We start from the raw sequence: 20,018 nt of genomic DNA, 5'->3' as shown, positions 1-20,018 counted from the left end.
GCTGTAAGTATGTGGAGGTACTTAACCATACATTTGTTGTGCGCTTAGGTAATGAAGTTTGGTGTAATGGATAGCATAAAGAATTGTGAATCAAATCTTGTATTGAAATCCTATTCATAGGAGTACTAGTCAACAGGTAAATTGCCTGTACTTTTTATGCCTTATTATTTTCATCTTTAAAACAGGGATAATAAAGCCTTTCTCACAAAACAAACTTTTTGCAACATTATAAACACTCAATAAATATTAATGTCCTCTCATCAGAGCATTTCACTTTAATTTACATTCTAGTTTCTCTTTGACCGTATCTTTCTCTTAACACATTTTAACTTTCAAATAGGTATCGTTTCTCTAGCAATCAGTAAATTGCAGGAAATTTCTAATTCAACTGAAAGTACTGCTTTTCAATAGAGAACTGTGCCTTATTTACAGTTATTCTAATAATATATACATTTGAGCTTATTTCTCCTATCCTACTTGACTTTTGTTATTCAATATTCTTCCTGTTGTCTTCACTATTCCTTTTGTTTATTTGGTTGAACAATTTGTTTCCCTCCAGTCAGTAATTTCAAGTTCCTGTGTATGTACATATATGTTTCCCTCAGTGTTTGTCTTCATCATTAAATGGTTACTCTTAAGCATAGATTTCTTCATTTACCAAAACCAAACAATTTGTAAGTGCTTACTTCCACTTACACAAAATATTTTACACATTTACCTCCTGATTTTTCCAACCCATACAAGTTCTTAAGTTTTATTAAATAAACTGAATTTTAAGTCCCAGTTATTTTTCTCTTACAGGATCCTTCTTATACCAACAGTATTGTTCTCACGTTGTTTTATTATCATCAATTTGGATTCAATATGTATTCTACTGAGTTCATTTTTATCAGTGCTTCTCTAATTAATTTGCCTCCTATTTTTAGATGTTCTGATATAATTTTCATTCAAATGTAGGATGTTCTTGAATTATTTTCTCAGAATGTGTGTATCTCTTAAAATTGTCTCAGAAAGTGTATATACTCCCTGTGTGTGTGTGTGTGTGTGTGTACTTAGCTTGCTAGCTTTTCTCTCTTCTTTTCTTTCTTTGTTTTTGATTTTCTTCTTTCTTCTTCTTCTTTTTTTCTTTTTTTGGAAAATAAAGAGTTCTTGGTTCAGAGTGTCATACTGTCTTCCAGATCTCATTGGTACAAATGAGATGAGGGACACAAAATTGACTCACTTTCCTTTGCTTTCATGAAGTTTATATGTTTTTCCAGCTTAAGCTTGGAGCTGAGGAAATCTCAGCAGGCCAGGTCTGGGTATGCACCTTCTTTTCAGTAACTTGGTAGGTATGACTTAGAAACTCAGCTCTTTCAGCCTATGTGAGTGCTTTATTCATGGTTCATGTGTTTATCTAATGGCTTTTTCATTGCATCCCAGATGCCTACTGTGTAATGAATTCCCTGCATTTGTTCTCCATTTCTCTTGTTGCACTCACTCTTGGTTTCCAGGTCTTTATAGGGTTACTTTGTGTTGTGGGGAACTTTGTCATTTGATTTCCAAACCATTAATCAGTTTTCAGCATTCTTTTTTCCATTTTTTTCTATTGGATATCTTAAATTCAAGAATCACATTTAAAATGAATTGTTAAATTCTTATTCTTAGATTGTTATCCTGTAATATGGCCATCTCCTTAAAATTTCATTCTGTAAAATATATAATCTAAAAAAAAAAAGTTTACTGAATAAGATGAAGAAAATAATTTAGCTTCTGAAAGCACATTTCTGAAATTAAATCTTAGTTTTGCCAATCACTAACTTTTTACTTTTTATCCTTGGACAAATTCTTCACCTTTTAAGTTCAACTTTAAGAAATTATTGTGGCAATGAAAGACTCTGGGAAGCAGAGCCTGGCTCACAAGAGATGATTATTAAACTGCGTTACTTGCATTAAGGACACTGAAAATTCCATGAGAAAATGTGTTTTACATAAAAGTCCTTTAGCTAAGAACAGTCTTGTATATTGAATATCATTCATAATTATCAAGCACAATGTCTTAACTTGATAAAAAAAATTTGAATGCATCCATTTCAGACACTATGTATGTATGATCTTAAAGAACCACGTATGAGTTTATGAAAACTCTTTTTTTGGTAACTGAAGTATAGTGATTTACAGTATTAGCTTCAGGTGTGCAGCATAATGATTCAGTATTTTTACAGGTTATATTCCATTAAAAGTTATAAGATAATGACTGTAATTCCCTGTGCTGTACATTGTATCCTGTTGCTTTCCTACTTTATACACGCTAATTTATATCTCTGAATCTCAAACCCTCAACGTGCCTCTCTCTCCTTCCCTCTCCCCACTGGTCACCGCTAGTTTCTCCTCTGTATCTGTGAGTCTGTTTCTGTTTTGCTGTGAATATTATGAAAACTCTTATCATCACTATTTTTTGTATTTAGGCATTCTAGTTTATTATATTAGCCATCCAGTATGTAATAAAGAAGAAATAAAGAACAAGGTAGTTAAAACCTTCTCTTGAAACATTTTCTTTAAAGTTTTATCATTCTTCATTATAACTTTAGGATGAAAAGAATATCAACTTTACTTATTTTTACTATTCATTTGTAACATCGGTCATATTTCTGGTCATTTTGAAGAAGTAAAGGAGGCTGGACACAGTGAGAATCCTTGAGACCCGGTTATAGTCCTGGCACCAGCTACACACAGCAGTTTCTTGATTGTCTGCCGCTCCTTGTAACATTTCCGCAATTGGAATCCACTTAGAGGAGATGTGGGAGACTAATATCAACTTACCTTGTCGCGTTTCCAATCCTCTGAAAAGCTGATAGTAAGGAGTGGGGAGTGTTGTGGGACACCATGCAGCGGGCTGGTGACACGGCTTGGTAAAAGAATTTACCAAAGGCAAGTGATGAGAATAGGAAAGGAGTTTATTAGATTACGCTGCCATGGATGACAGCGGCCACACAGACGAGCACCAGGGAGAACCTGCAGGTCTTTTACTGGGGGAAGGGGCTGTGCACACAAGGATTAGGGGGGCTGCACTATCCACTGATCAATTCATGCACAGGTTCTGATTGGTTGTAAGATCTGCCAGGGACTATTCTGAAAATAGGATTTACAACTCTGACAACGGCAGGATGTGAGGTCTATCAGCCTAGGGTATTGTGAGACAGGCTATCTCCTGGGGCGATGGGTTTTGTTAGGTAAATACACATCAAGAGATGTTTTGTTTTGTTTTGTTTTAAATCCTGCAGAAATGCAGGTATGTGGAGCGGTCCTGCCTGGGGCAGTAGGGGTTAAGCTGTCAGTGGCTCTAGGCACACAGAGCCCTGGAGTGGGGGTTTCATGACTCTGCAGAGTGCCAGCCGGCTCCACAGTGAGCATCACAATTGCTGTACCTGCGGTACTTTTACAGCCTGGCAATCACAAGTAAATGACCTCTTCAGTTATACCCTGAATATTGTTTGTGTTTGCTTCGTTATCTAAAAAAATGTAGATGAGAAAATATCTTGCCCTTTCTACCTAACAGATATATTTCAAAGCAAACCACACATTTCAAAAGTACCCTATACCTATAAAAGGTACTTATTTGTTAAAATCATCATACGCTGTGACCGCCACCAGCAACACCAAAGATGCTGCAACTATGCAACTGCCCGAGTGCTTGCCCTTCACAGAACAACAGGAGAGCAGCTTCTCCCTTTCTCTCTGTGCCGGGCATTCCCGAAGCGTGGCTCTGCTTGCCCAGGAGTTGCCCCGGGCACGAAACAGGGCAAGATTAGACTACACTGAGTTAGAGAAAAGAGATGCTCCAAACAAATATAACTAAAAATGTTGTGGTAGGTTGTAATGACAAAACAGGAGTTTTGAGATGGAGAAAAATGTTTTGTTATGTGCAGTGGGATAAAATGCATGCCCCATGGGGAAGACTTAAATAGAACATGTACTATTATAAAATAACAGTATTTCCTGATTTTTTTCTTTACTTTGACTGGAAGAGATTAATGACTCAGCTGTCAGTTCAGCTTATGATTTTAAAGTTGAAATGAGGCTAAAGTCCATGCTTAGCATTGTGAAATGTTTTCCCAGTAAAGCTACAGCTACGAGAGATACCGTCATGGATTCCCCCACGTACTCTAATATTTTTGGTTCACCACTGACAAATTGTGCAACCAGAAAGGAGCTCAGGGTTTATTTTTCATTGTTACCCAACAATCTCTAATTCTTAAACACATAAATGAACAGCTAGAACCAGGATTAAGAATACCTACTCTAGAAAAAAGAGCCTACATTTCTATAGTCTTCAGTATGTAAAGGGATGGAAGTGTTACTCCGTCACTTTGTACTCAATCATGTAAAACCAACACATTTTAAACAATGATTACATTAGCACAAGAAGGAGAAAATACACTTTATAATATAGATTTAGTGGCAGGAGGCTGGGCTGAGCATTGCTTTGGGGACAGAGTAGGAGAAGAGAAACCCCAATCAGAGTAGCCACTTTAGGGGACAAAGGCGAGGGCAGAAATGACTAAGAAATTTTGTTCTCACTGTCTGGCAGGGTGTAGAGTTCATTGGTACTTTTTTTAAAGTTTTCCATTGGTAACTTTTATATATACAGTCCCATTATGGTGAAATGTGACTTCAGAGAAAATTTTTATCAAGATCGAGAAATTTTGTAAAGAAAAACACTGTCCATTACTAGTTCTTAAATTATCTGATTTTTCCCCACTTAGTATATGTCTGCAAATCTCCATTTTATCTTTTCTTGTTTTAGATGGTGAATACCATTTTTTGTGCTGTATATAACCTGACAAATATTTGCCATAAAATAATCTGGTTGTTTGCAGAAGAAGTTACACTAATTTTTCACTTACATTCCTGATATAATGTTATTTTTCTTCAACTGTTATCACAGATATTTCTATCTATATCTATAAAAACACTTCTGTATTGATTCTTATTTTATTTCTTCTTGATACATATCAACACGTTTCTTGCACCAATACTAGATACATATTTCTCTCCTCCTTAGGCATTTTGTTGGAGAGTGCCTAAATTACAATTTCCGTGGACCATAAATCTTCCCGATTATGTGTTCAAGATTGGAAAGCCTCGCTGAGTAATAATAAAGAGATCTGATCTCAAGCGCATCTTGTATAAGATACTACATCATTGATCCTTTTTTCTCTCTCCATCTTCTGAAGAAAGCACCACCAGAAAGCATTTAAGCTCTCCAGGGCTTCCTTCCCATTTACTTAACTTATGATAAAAGAAAGCATATTTAATGCTTCTTACAAAATCCCACCTCCCACCCCAGGTCCTTGTACTAAACACTGACATTTCTATCAGTGCTGGTTGTGGAACCTCTAGGCAGGCTGTTTACTGACAGTACCTAAAGAAAAAAAGTTTAATGGTTTTCTGTGAATAAAAGAAGGAAGAGAAGGATGAGGATGTAATAGTACAGAATTGAGAGAAGCAAGCATAGAATTAGGACAATACATGGGCACTAAGAAGTTTTACAAAGAAGAAAGAAAATTTGTCAACCAATGAGTTCTCCAGAGTCAGGAACAATGTCTCATTCCTCCAGCATACTGCCTTGACAAATTTCTGAACAAATAAAATGAATTTAACATGAACAAATTTTGTAAGAAAAAAAGGGAAGATGTTGATGCTCTTAACTAAATTTGGGATCCCTCCATGTGTACACAGGCTATGTAAATAACATAGGACTTGCAGAACTTACTTGCAGCCAGTTGGCCTCATATATTTTAAAAGGGGGAGTTTCACACAATAATTACAGAAAAGATTCCATATCTCTACCCATCAACACGGTTCTTACACCAGTACTAGAAATTCTGCTTTATTTTCTGGCTTAAGACTTTGATTTTTGTTGAAAATAGAAAATTGTCTCCCTTCCTCCCTCTCTCCATCCTACATGCATATAGGAAGAAAAGGAGTATTTGAATACAGTGACATAAGCAATAGAGATATTTTTCTTAAATCAGATTCTCAGAGAATAATAAGGTATACAATGATTCATCTCTTGGAACAGCCAAATGCACACTTTTTTTCTCACTCCTGTATCAGGATAGTCCCACTGCTCATTTTCTCCCAGCCAGTTCATTCATCCTATCGTTATGTACATTCAAATTTATTGTTTCCTACTTCATTACCTTCCCCATTAGAATATGAGCTCTTGAGCATAGGGTCAAGCTGGCATTCTGAGCCACAGAGTAGTTGCTCAATAAAATGGCTGAATGCATGAATTACTTCTAATGTTAGCAAATTATGAATCATTCAGTACTGCAGTTTATAAACTACTGTTTATGAACATGTTTGTTCACTTCATGAGACTGAACTTCATATTATAAAGGTCAAGTTGGATTTCCATTATACTGACATGGTTAATTGCAGAGCAATACTGCTTGAGCCTTTCAGGTGATTTTTGGAGTTAGATACACTATTCCTCTCTTGCTTTATTCAGAAGTTTGCATGTGATAAGCATTCTGTTTATTATGTGAGATCATTAGCTCCCATGTTAGAGGTTTTTGTTTGTTGAAATTTTCTACCTTGCGGAGCACCTAGTATTTTACTGGCTTCAACACAGTAGAAAATCTTGATAGTTTCTTCATGATGTTTCTCTAATTTCCTCACTCCTGATGGCGCCAGTGTGTCTCCTGGTGCCAGCATTTAGATCAGAACAATTGCGATGACATTTTAACTGGACTCAATAGATCTAGATTATTTTCCCTTTATTCATCTGTTTTTAGATTCTGATCAACAAATCCTAATAGATCCTTGCTATCTAAAATATAAAGCTAATTTTAATTGAGCTGGCATTTACCATCTGCCATTAGTGTCTCAGAACCTTTTGCTGGCATCAGAATCTCAATGGATCATTGCACCTCTGTGTCTTTGCTAATTCTGCTGTGCCTACCTAGAACTTACTATAATCATTCTTCCAAATGATGAAATTCTAACATAAAAAGTTTCCTCCATGTCAAATAAAAGACTCTTCTGTTTAGGGTTAGGATATACAAAGATGATGGTAGAAATATTTTCCTAGGAGTAACTAAAGAGAACATATAAGATCTTTTAAAAAGTATGAGAAGATTTCTGTGTGAGGATGGGGTGCTAACTGGACAAAGGGAGTGCTGAAAAGAGACTAGGAGTGGGAAGAGCAGAGAGGACGCAGTGAGGTGGCGTGACACCGGGGACTGGGTGGGAGGAAAGTGTAGTGAGGGCTTCCCAGTAGCGCAATATTTGTTCCCTAACCCACTTCCTCTTCCATAAGTTGAATAGTCTATAAAATCTACTAAATTAACATTTTTTTTCTGTCTGTATATGCTTTTTACCTGCCAGCTGAGGAAGAGGTTGAGTTTTACATCTAAGTCATTGCAGAGATCAAAAGGCATGCTCTTAGCAAGGTGCGGGAAAGTACAGTGGAGGTTTTCCATCCCCAAGGGCTCTTGGGACGATTTTAGACTCCTTAGGACTAGGAAACAGTCCTGGTATCTGAGATAAGCATAGTGAAGGTAGAATTACAACTCTCTCTCTCTCTCTTGATCTTGCTCTCGCTCTTTCTCTCTGTTCCTCATTCTCTCTCTCATTTTACTGAAGCCTTTCTTGACCACACAGTAGGAGTGATGCCTCAACCTTTATAACACATACGGAGTAGAACATCAGTATTCTTTCAGCATTTGCCATACACTGCCTTGTTTATGATAGTTGAGTGTATGTATATTAACAGTGAACTATCTTTTTTTAACTTAATTATGAGATGATATTAGTAAAGAACCATATTTTTATATCTTTGGATCTGTTAAAGTTCCTAGAGTTTCAATAAAAACTTCATTAATACTTGGTTGATTGATCTGTTGATAGTAAAGCATACTCAAAAGAAAAACCTTAGTAAAAATTTAGAGATGGGAAAGGGAGGGACGACCCTACTTCTCCAAAGTAATCTCTTCCCAGAGCCCAGAGAGGTTAATCTCTTGACTTCCATAGGCATCTCATTGGCTGACTGGTGATGGCTTCATTTTTCCCATATGATGGTTTTAAATTATACTGAAGAACTTTTGGTTAACTAATTAAAAGACCTATGAAGCTGTGTTTCTTTTTTGTTTTCTGTTATAATACAAATAATTAATACCCCAGTTTATTGGAAAGAAGAATAGAATAAACAAGTTGAAAATTTCTCTTTGTTTAGATTCAATTATCTTTTAGGCATTCAATCCAAATGAAAACTAGCCCTAGGTCAGGTCAGATGTTATGGAAAATGCACTGACAAATAATTGCATTTCCTATAGTTTTTCATTTGAAATTTTATATAACTAGGTAAAACAGAATTTTTCTTCTTGTCAGTAAATGTGAAATGCTGGGGATTTTATCCTGACTTTTCCTCCAACTTCTACATGCCTTGGATAAGTCTCTTCTCTCTGTTTCTGTTTCTTCATCTATGAAATGATGATAATAATGGCTGCTACATCACAGAGTTTTTGAGCTGCATAAAGTTAATAATAAAAATGTGAAAGGTTCATAGAATAGTGACTGCCACTTACTAAATGCTGTATAAATGTTTTCTAATACTATTATCATTATTATATTAAGTTGCAATTTTAAGCAAAAAATGACATCAGCATTCATAAAATGTCACAAAAGGCCTCATGGCTATTAGATTGTGTTAAGCATGATGATTTTAAGGACTAACAGTACAAACAGGAAAGTTTTTATTCTAATTAAGATTGTCAGAAGAACATTTCAACTTATAAAAGTGAAATATATATTTTATCACTAAGTATTATCATTTGGGAGAAATCAAGAATTCAGGGCTCTATGAAAAAGTACCTTAAAGAAGATCTCACCCCAGTGATTTGTGATTTCCTTCCTTTATTTGAAATGTGACATAATACTCTTTTTGGATGGAAGGAGGAGCTTTTTCAGACATTCCTGGAGCAATACATGACACTATTATGTTTAGACCTATCTTCTGAATTTAATTATAAAATGATATTTAAGAACCTTGTGACTGGAAAGTTATGTCCATTGTAATGTTCTTATCCTTTTTATATTATTTTCTTATCAGTACAGACAAAATCCTTCACAAGCTAGTTTTACAGATACTTAGAAACCCCGATTTCTGTTCACGTCTTCTACACAGCCTGCTTACAGCCAGTTTTCTTTTCTCTCCATTCCTAAGACACAACAATTCTTGCACAATTGCAAAATGGTTCACACTTCTGTGTATGATTTAATTCGTTTAGAATAGCTTCCTTTACCCTTACTTGGGCAACTCCTACTAACTCCTTGAAGCCCTACTCAAAAATCACATCCTCTGATGCCTTTGTGAACCTCTTTGGGTAAAGATAATTGCTCTGCTCGGTTTTCAGCTTAGCCGCTCCCTCTGGTACGTGCTTGCCTGGGTGCCTTGTGGCACAGCAACACGTCTGTGCCATTCTCTCGCATTCCCACATGCCTGGTGATGGTGCAGAAGAGTGTGTCCCAGGATCAGAGCTCCTGGCTCTGGTCAGTCCCACAGATGAGATCTCTTTCCTCAAGGATCTTCATGTGGCTGACTTCCGCTTCTCATCCAGGTTTCTGCTCAAACGTCACTTCAAAAAAGAGTAATTTCCTGACAACACAACTAAATTTTACTCCCCAGGCTTTTCATCCCAGACATTCCCCAGTCCTTCTATATCCCCCTGCACTTTTATTTCTTTCATAGCATCTTATTCCTTTTTTTTAATCTTCTTCACAGGGAGAAGGTAGTATTAAATACAGAAAAGGAATACATTTCTAGGAGTAGAATTGATAGATCAGAGTATACTATTAAGACCTTTGATACATTTTGCCAAGTTCCCATCCAGAGACACTTTATTGTTATTGCTCTCATTATGTAGCATGTATAATTTTAATGCGGATGTATAATTACATCATTTATTATAACTTTCACTTGTGTTCCACAATATACCAATCACTGTGGTAAGTGCTTTAATACATTAAGTGTATCTTTACATGTATTAAGTCTAACTATTTGCACTTCCACTGGCAGTATAAAAGAGGGCTAATTTTAACATACTATTGTCATTTTTTTTTAAATTGATCATTAAGATTATATTTTACTTTCTGGATTTGAATTTCTTTAATGGCAAATATGGTAGCATATGTCATATTTTACTGGTCGTTTGTATTGCTTTTTTTTTTTGGTAAATTCAGTGTACTAGTGTGCTGGGCTGACATAACAAAATACCTCAAACTGGGTGGTGTAAGCTAAATAAATGTATTGTCTCACACTTTTAGAGGCTAAATGTGGAAAATCAGTGTGTCGGTGGGGTCACACTCCCTTTGAAGATGCTAAGGAAGGATTGACTCCGAGTCTCCCCTGTAGTTTCTGGGAGTTCTAGGTCTGCAGCAGCATGACTCCAGTCCGCACGTGGTACCCGTTTGTGTCTTCACGTTATCTTTTCTCTGCACATGGGTCTCTGTGTCCACACTTCCCCTTTTAATAAGGACATTAGCTCTGTTGGATTAGATCCCACTCCAGCGATTTCATCTTAACTTGATCATCTACAAAAGCCCTATTTTCAAATAAGAACACATTCTGAGGTACTGAGCATAAGGACTTCAACACACACATTTTGGAAGGACACAGTTCAACCTGTAACATCCACTTCATGATCTTTGCTAATTTTTCTCTTGGTATACTCATATATTTTCATGATTTTTTTAAAAATAGGACTATAAGCCTGAAGCACATATCTGACAATTCTATTTCTGGCTAGTGTTTATCTTTTGATTTTGTTTATGTGTTATGGACATAAGAAAGTTCATATTTGTACATCAGGAACTGATTATTTCCTTAGCAATCGTCTTTAGATGTATCCTTGCCATGGTAAAGGACCATTAGTTCAATTACTTAAAATTTCAACTTCTCATTTAATTTTTCGTGTAGGCTTTAAGTGTTAGCCCTCTGGAATTACCTTTGTGCAAATTATTCTTCACTCTGCCAGAAGAATTTATCTTGTGATTCTTATCCCATTGCTTAAACTTCTTCAATGGTTTCTTATTTCCTACATTGTAAAAAAAAAAATTATTTGCAGAGTTTTGTTTCTAGTTTCTTCAAGATGTGGCCCCAGTTCATTTTCCCATCCACAACTTTCACCCACTCAAGAACACACGTCCACGACCTTCTCATCCAACGACCCGATGTCTGGAAACTGTACCATGTCCTCCCAGGCCTCTGTGTCTTTTCAAAACAGTCCCTAACTACACACAAACACATTTCAAACCAAATCCAGGAATCACGTAGTTTAGGATGACTTTTATCTCTGAATTCCAGGTATTATTTGTAATACCTACTCTACAAAAGATCATTGAAAATGAAGTAATTACTTGCAATTAAAAATTGTCTCTAACACAGAGAAATGATAATTCTGAGAGGAGTTACCATAAAATTTGGGGGGTGGCGTGCATAAACAGCCGAGTAGGTTCTGCAAAACTGGTGGGGCAATAAAATCAAAGGTCCAGAACCAATTCTGGGAGAAACACTTCCCTAGCCATTCTCTAAAGGCCAACTAGCAATTTTGAATGTGCAGAAGATAATTCCACAGATAATTTTAAACTTCTCATTTTGAAGTAATGTTAGATTTGCAAAAGAGTTAACAAGACAGTACAGAAAGTTCCTCTGTACCCTTCATCCAGGTTCCCCTGATGATAACATCTTATGGCATATTTCTCAAAACTAAGAAACTAACACTGGTACAAAAATACTAATTAAACTACACATTTTATTCAGAGCCCATCAGTTTTCTGCTTATATAAGCTTCCTGTTCCAGAATTCAGTCCAGGGCATCACACTGAATTTAGTCTTCATGTTGCCGTAGTCTCCTTTATTCTGTGACAGTTTCTCAGTCCTCCTCTATTTTTCATGACCTTGGCACTTTTGAAGAATGCTTATCGGGTATTTTTAGACTGTCCCTCCTGTGTGGTTTTTTGATGTTTCTCTTGGTTAGATTGAGAGCATAGATTTGGGGGAAGAAAAAGCGGAGGTGAAGTGCTCTTCTCACGGCATCATATCAGGGGGTGTATGATAACCACATCACTGATTACTGGTGATTTAACCTTGGCCACTTGGCGATGGTGGTGTTAGCCCAGTTTCTTCCCTGCAAACTTACTCTTTTTCTCTTTCTATATTTGTTAGAAGTGAGTCACTAAATTCAGCCCACACTCAAACAGAGGGGGAATTAAGCTCCATTTCCTGGGAGGAGAGTATCAAAGGATTTGTGGACATATGTTCAAACCACCATGGTAATTATTTTGTGGGAGATACTTTGTGGATATGTAAATACTAGTCTCTACTTTTTTATCCTCTAATTTTAGTACCCATCTATGATTTTCCATTTCTTTCAGTACTTCTATATATATTAGTTTGAAATCTTCTGAAAGGAACATTTGTCCTTCTTCCCTCATTTATTTATTCTATCGTTCACTTTTATCAGTTTGGGCTTGTGGATATTTATGTTATTCTTGGCTTACAATTTATAACTATTGTTATCTGTTTTCTTGCTCAAACTCTTCCAGATCTGGTTATTGGAAGCTCTTTCAGATTGACTTCTGTGTCCTTTTGATATGGCCCGCCTTTAGAAAAAAAATTTTTTTAGCTCCCTCACTTATTGGCACTGCAGGATGCTTTAGGTTCATATTATATATTCCTTGCCCAAGCTTAGCTTCATAGAATGAGCCATTTCTCCAGTGACCCGTTTTCTTTTAATAGAGACTGATGTTTAGAAACTAATATTGGAGTCCTAGTCAATAGCTCCTTGCTACTGAAATTTCACTGATGCTGGACCCCTTCAATAAAGACTTAGGAAATGCATGTATGTATAGTTCCCAAGTAGATGTACATATCTACATTTATTTCAGTATTTTATCTATCAGCATCCATATTAGAATAAGCATGTCTTCACACTTAAATCTCCAGCTCTAATGCAGCACCGCAGTTCATCCTAGTCTCCTCCCCCTTTTTTTTTCCTTTGTAACTTTCCTGACAGTGAAAAACGTGGACCTCATTATTGACAATCTATGTCAAACCTAGTGAACATGTAAAATTGTTTCAGAATTGCTAACTCATGAATCTGTGAGAATAAATTTATCAACCAGAATACAGTGTTTAATAGGTACAGAGTTTTTCTTTTATGGCTAAAAAAACCATTTTGTTTGTTTTTTGGTAGGTAGCCTTATAGTATTCAGTCAAAACACTATTTCCTAAAGTTACTTATTTTAGTTCCTTTTCTCCATCTTTTTCAGTGAGATTACACCCTACATTTGCAGGTAGATTTATTATCAAAGAATTACATCATGGGATCCTCCAATATCCTGGTTGATTTTCTTAAAATTTGAATACATTGAAGTTCTCATTTCATAATGTACAGGTTTATTGATTTTGAGAAATGCATTTAGTCCTGTGTCTATCACCAAAGTTTCTTACAACACAGTTCCAACACCCTAAAAAATTCACTTGTGCTGACCATATGTCACCAGCCCTTGACCACTAATGGACTATTTTCCATCCTTATAATTATATATTTTCAGAGGATGAAATAAATGGAACTACATGCAATACTCAGTCTTTAGGCTCCAACATCATGCACTTAGACTTCCTCCCTGTTGCATGAATCACCCCTTCACTCCTTTTATTACTAAGCAGTGTTCCATCGTAACATTTGTTTATCCATCCACAGGCTGCAAACAGCTTAGTTGCTTTCAGATTTTGGCAATTATGAATAAAGATGCTATATATATTCTCATATAAATTATGGCATGAACATGTTTTTATTTTATTGAATAAATAGGAACAGGATTCCTGGCTTGTATGGTAAATGTATGTTTAACTTTATAAGAAACTGTTTTCCGAAGCGTTGTACCATTTTTCATTTGCACTAGCAATGAACAAAATATGCACAGGGGTACATAGGCTGAAAAGTACAAAGCACTGAAAATAGACATCAAAGGTCTAAATAAATGGAAAGATGTGCACTCTTCATGGATTGGAAGACTTGATATTGCTAAGATCACAATTCTCCCCAATTTGATGTATAAATTCAATGCCATCTTATTCAAAATCCAAGCAAGTGTTTTGTAGACACAGACATGCTTAATCCAAAATTTATATGGAACATCAAAGTAACTACAAGAGCAAAATCATTCTGAAAAAATAAAACAAAGTGAGAAAACTCTCATTACATGGTTTCAAGACTTATTATAGGGATAGACAGATAATTCAGTGGAACATAATAGAAGAGTCCAGGAATTCACCCGGCAATTATAATCAATTGACTGTTGTCAAAGTTTCAGATTAACTCATTGAAGAAAAGAGCCTTTGAGCAAATTGTGCTTGGGACATTTGGATATCCATATAAACAATAAGCCTTGACTCATACCTTACAGCTTATAAAAAATTCACTAAAATGGATCATAGACATAAATGTAAAACACCTAAAAGAAGATACTGGAAAAAATCTATATGACTTAAGGTTTGATGAGTTGGTTTTACATACACCAAAAGTATGAACCATAAAATTAAAAATATAATAAATCGGACTTTATCAAGTTAAATATTTTGCTATGGAAATGAACCCTTAAGAGAATGAAACCACAATACACAGACTAAGAGAAAATTTTTGCAAATCGCCGATTCAGAATATATGCTTGAAATTCAACAATAAGAAAACCAACAGCCCAGTTACAAAATGGACAAAGGATCTGAACAGACATCATTAAAGAAAATACAAGGATGTCAAACACGCATATAAAAAGACACTCAACAACATTAGTTATTAGGAAATGCACACTAAAACTACACTGAGTACCACTATATGCCTATTAGAATGTTAAAAAATATGTATCTTTTCATCAGACAATACTAAATGCTGGCAAGAATGCTGAGCAGCAGGAATTCTCATTCCACAGATTTTTAAACTCATACAATATTCACTTCATATGATGGGTTTCGTTGTTTTCAAATAACCCCCTTTTTATCATAAAGTTTGTAACAAATAATTTGGTTAGGTAGGAACAGATTAAGAGGAAGCATAAGAATCAGCTTTCCTAAATACATGAGTATAATCATTAACCTTGGATCAGAAGGGGCCAGCCAGCCACGTATGCCTTATAACAGGGTACCTGACAGAAACCTCACCGTTCCTATTTTGGTTAGTCATAGTTATACCAGGCGGGACTGGAAGATGTACACTATTGATTAGGAGAATTAAGCTATTGATGATTGTTAATAAAGACATGATATATCTGTATTATAAAATGATTTTAATACTTCCATAGTATATTTGATATTTATTAAATGTCAAATACTGTAATACATGCTCTGCTAGCTTATTCATGCATAAGAACAAATTCCTCATATTAGGCTGAAATATTCTAAAATAGAGTAACATCATTGTTTTTTCTCTTGTAAACTTCTGATGAAATGAAGATGTTTTAAAATAGCTTTATTTAACAATATGAATTAAATAATATTGATGGTTATTAGCCAAAAGGAAACTCCCATGATTCAGTTAAATATGAAAGGTGGCGCAGGATAATTCTCTTGAATGTTCATACCTAATATTTGCCAAGATAAAGGAACTATGGTCATTATAGTGTACCTAAGAGGATGCTATAAACTTTTCATACCACTAAGACAACTTGCTCAATTTTAAATGCATCTTCATGTAAAAACAGTTAAAATAAAAATAAACAGCTGAGTATGAGGGAAAAGGAAAGCATGGCAAAGCATACTGTCCGAAAGCATGTTATTTAACAGGAACCATAATTATGTATACTAGCGTCACAGTTGCAAAGAACAAGCAAAGTGTTTATTTTGGTGTTAATACTATTTTTCTTTAATATTTTAGCTTAAAACATTGCCAAATAGGAAGAAACATTAAGAATAAAATTTGCATTAACCTAGAGGTGTAAGGGGAGAAAAAAAAGAAGAAAAGATTCTTCCGGAGCTGCCAACAGCATGCACAGTAGATATGTGATGGGAGATACAGTTCAGTTATGGTAGGAGGAAAAAAAATGAGATGTAGAGGGTAAAATAAGGGGGAGGATGCTAGTGATGAACCATTTAACTCCCAGTGGTCTAAAGGGAACTTCTGGACTCTGTGAAAAAAAGCACCTCCACGAATAAAATGGTTTCTTTAAAAAAGTTACTACAGAGACGGCAGTTTTGGTTGTACAATCATTAGATTTTGAGGCAGAAGAGAACAGAACAGTGCTTTAGATGTTATTAGGGGCAATAATACTTAATGATACATTTCAATTCTAATTTTACTTCAATTATAAAATTGCAAGCCCCACTGTTTCCTCACACAGCCCCAGCCCCTCCTCCCGCACTCCATCAGCGTTTTGTGAAGCATTCTCCTTAATTAACTAAATTGTGGTCGAGCCAGACATCTTGACTTCGGGAAAATGGATGTCGGGGGATTTGCTTGACAGAGGACCTAACAGAGTCTTCACATAGAACGGAAACATGACATTGCTTCTAAGAGAAATTTATAGCCCTGCTGAACAGAGGCTCCGCCACCAGCGGAAGAAACTGCTCCAGAGGCGGGTGACTAATATGTCACCACATCAGCAGGTCCTTTATAGAAGCTGAAGAAGAACACCCAAATAAATCAGATTTGTCACCGGCCCAAACTCCATCAGGCATGTCAGCCGGGATCTGAATCTGGCGTCGCGGAGCAGTGGATGGGGAGGTGAGACCGCGCTTTTCCGGAAGCCGCGGCCTCTGCACGTCAGCTGTCGTTTCAGTGGCTCTCGCCTTACACGTTAACCCCGACGAGCTCCCCTAGGTGTGGCTTCTAGATCATCACAGCGATTTTGTTTATAGTAAAAGGCAATCTGGGGACTGAATATAGAGAGGAAGACATATGTTCAGCTCTTCGTGTTTGGGGGGCTTTTCTAGCTTTAGAATTCTACCCAACACACTACAGTAACAAGCAGCCGTTAGTTTTTGAAGTAGGTCAAGAAAATGTTATTTGAGTGATTCGTCCATTCTTTCCAGTAAAAGGAGTGTTATTATAAAAATGGCTATGCCACATACATGGTAAGAGGGCCTTACAAATGATATACTAAACAGTATTTATATACAACTCATATACGAAAATTAATTATATTTAGTTTTGGTGTCTAGCAAATAAGTTGATATCAAATAAGCAAAATCATTCAAAAGGAAAAAAGACCATTTTAAATTTATAATACTGACATTGCTCTTCTCTGCAGAAAGTTTATAAAATACATGCTGGAACTTGGAAAAGTGGCACATTTAAGATGCAAGAGATTTTTTTAATCCTTCACAATTTACATTTTATGGGAGGGAGTGGTCTTTGGCTTATGAAATTTTTTAGATATGAGTTGTGTCTTTTCCATCCCAAAATACAAATAGATGGTCATATTAAAAAGAGTAGGGTACCTTTTCCATTTGCAAAGCAAAAGTTATAGAACCCTGTATCAATATGATTAGAAATCATTAGAAAATAAATATGCAATTTTTCAATAAGCAGGTCCTTTCTTTTCACAAATACTTCTAATTTAATTCACCCAATTCATTATAGCATTATATAAAGATAAAGCAAGGATTATTAAATAAATCATAGATAACGAAAATAATGAGCTGTTGGGGGAAAAAAAACACATACTGAATTCTACTGATCTCTGGTAGAGACATTCTGCTTCCAAGACCCTGAGATGTGTCTTTTCTGACATATAGTTGCTTTATTGTGAACAACAAATAATTTATATCCCATGAAAGAGTTTGCCTAAATGAATTATAACTATCTGTGCATGTATAGATCTCCCCCACTAACTGGGACCTTCTTCATTCATTAAACAGATATTTATTTAGTGGCTGTTTTGACACTAGGGATTCAAAGATGAAAGGCATCTGTTCCTGTGATCAGAGAACTTAAGATTCTCACAGCAAGAAAATTGTGCACTCAAACCACACACTATGCTCAGAAAATGTTTATGATGATAGCAGATACAAAGTGCATTGGGAGCATAGGGGACAGAGCATCTACAGTTGTAAGAATGTGTTTAAATAACTTTCATATAAAGAATTGTGGAACCACAAAACATAAGAGGTATGATATGAAACATTATTGATAACAACCATATTCCTCCATATGTTTTCTTTAGCTTTTTTTTTTTTACTGAATTATAGTCAGTTACAATGTGTCCATTTCTGATGTACAGCATAATGTTTCAGTCATATATATACATACATATATTCATTTTCATATTCATTTTCATTAGAGATTACTACAAGATGTTGAATATAGTTCCCTGTGTTCTACAGCAGAAACTTATTGTTTATCTTTAGCTTTTAAAGATTATTTTTTTTACTAGACTACTGCTTTAAAAACTAGATACTTAGCATTCCTGGGAGCATTTGAATCACTTTAAAGGATCATGGAAGTCCTCACAGAGCAGATGGAGTCTGAGCTGAGGGCTAGAGCCTGGGTAGGAAACTCTAAGTAGGCAGAGGCTGGGAAAGATACCAGATTTAGGTGCGCAGCAAGGAGTAGAAAGAGGTAGTCTAAGCAGGGGAGCAACTTGGATTTAGGTGTGGATTTAGGTTATTGTAACATGTCCAGAGGGATAGTAGTTCAATACTGATGAATCATGACATAAAAATAAGGAAAGAATAATATTGAGAGTAGAAAGGAAAACAGTAAAGTATAGGAGTTTTGTCTTTGATCCCAAATATCAGTGAAGATTTCCTGTATATTCTAGTCATTCAGAAAACACTGAATGAATGAATAAATGGATAATAATCCGGAAGTACTGAAACATCCTGAAGAAACAGAGTACAGATCTTCTCATCTCCCCTGTTCTCTCTCTACTTTTATATGGCAGACTTTCCATGACAGTAAAAAGAGTCAGCCCTCCCTGACATACGCCTTAGTCTGGGTCTGCCAAGAAGTGAATGTCAACAGGGCTGATGTGAATGTACACAGCACTGATTGCGAGCTGAGCAGAAAGCGGCAGAGGGAGACTTAATGCCACAGTGCAGGTCTGATGCCTGTGAAGTGAGAGAGGGAAGGAAGGAGGGTGGGACAGAAAGTCTGACTCTAGCAAAGTTGCAGGAAAGGTTTGGTCAGGCCCTTAGGGAGTCCTCAGGCCAAAGTCATCCATGAGAGGAGTCCTGTGTCTCCCTCGACAGGCCTGTGGAAGGACTGCAGCACGTTCAGTGCGCTAGGGAGCAGCCCTGGGAAGCGGGGCTTGGCAGCAAACACCACGTTGGATCCGAAGGGGCTGCAGCTGGGGCCAACAGTCCATTATACTTCTCACAGCAGGAGATTTGAGTGGCACATTTTCATGGCTACCACAATCCATAAATCTAAATGGAAGGTTCTCTGAAGACTGATTAAAAAACAGAATTAAAAATCATGTAGAGACCATGTTCCCACAATATCAGAAAGAATCATCTGTCTCTTAACTGATCTTTTTCTTTGTGCAACTTTAGTTCCCTGTGGTCTGATAACGGAGCACAGAAAACAAAGCACTGTGTTTCCCTGAGATCAGGGCTGTGACATTAAGACTGGCTCGGAGGCCCTATGAAAAATTGTAACTATACTTTGGGGGGAAAACTGTGCTCCATGCATGTAAAAACCCTTAAATATGTAATGCAATTAAATGAAACTTACACTAAAAAATTCTTATGGTATGTTTAATGAAATAAAATTAGGTGTACAAAGAAAATTAAGGTATATAATTCTGAACCAATAATTTAAGCAATCATTCCATTTCTTGTGAGTTCTTTTCTGATTTGGAAAAAAAAAAAGGAGTGTTTTGGCTGTAAAATGTATTTCAAGTTTTGGTCATTTTCAAAAGTTTAGCTTTGGAGAAAGAGATTTTTCATAGATACATGTGTATTATCCAAGGAACACTAGAGGAACTAGAGTTTATGTAACATTTAAAAAATAAACCAGAGGGCTTAAAAATAT

Source organism: Camelus ferus, chromosome 2 (assembly GCF_009834535.1).
Source record: "Camelus ferus isolate YT-003-E chromosome 2, BCGSAC_Cfer_1.0, whole genome shotgun sequence".
Lineage (NCBI taxonomy): Eukaryota > Metazoa > Chordata > Mammalia > Artiodactyla > Camelidae > Camelus > Camelus ferus.
The sequence above is the reverse complement of the archived record's forward strand: the minus strand, read 5'-3'. Positions refer to the sequence as shown.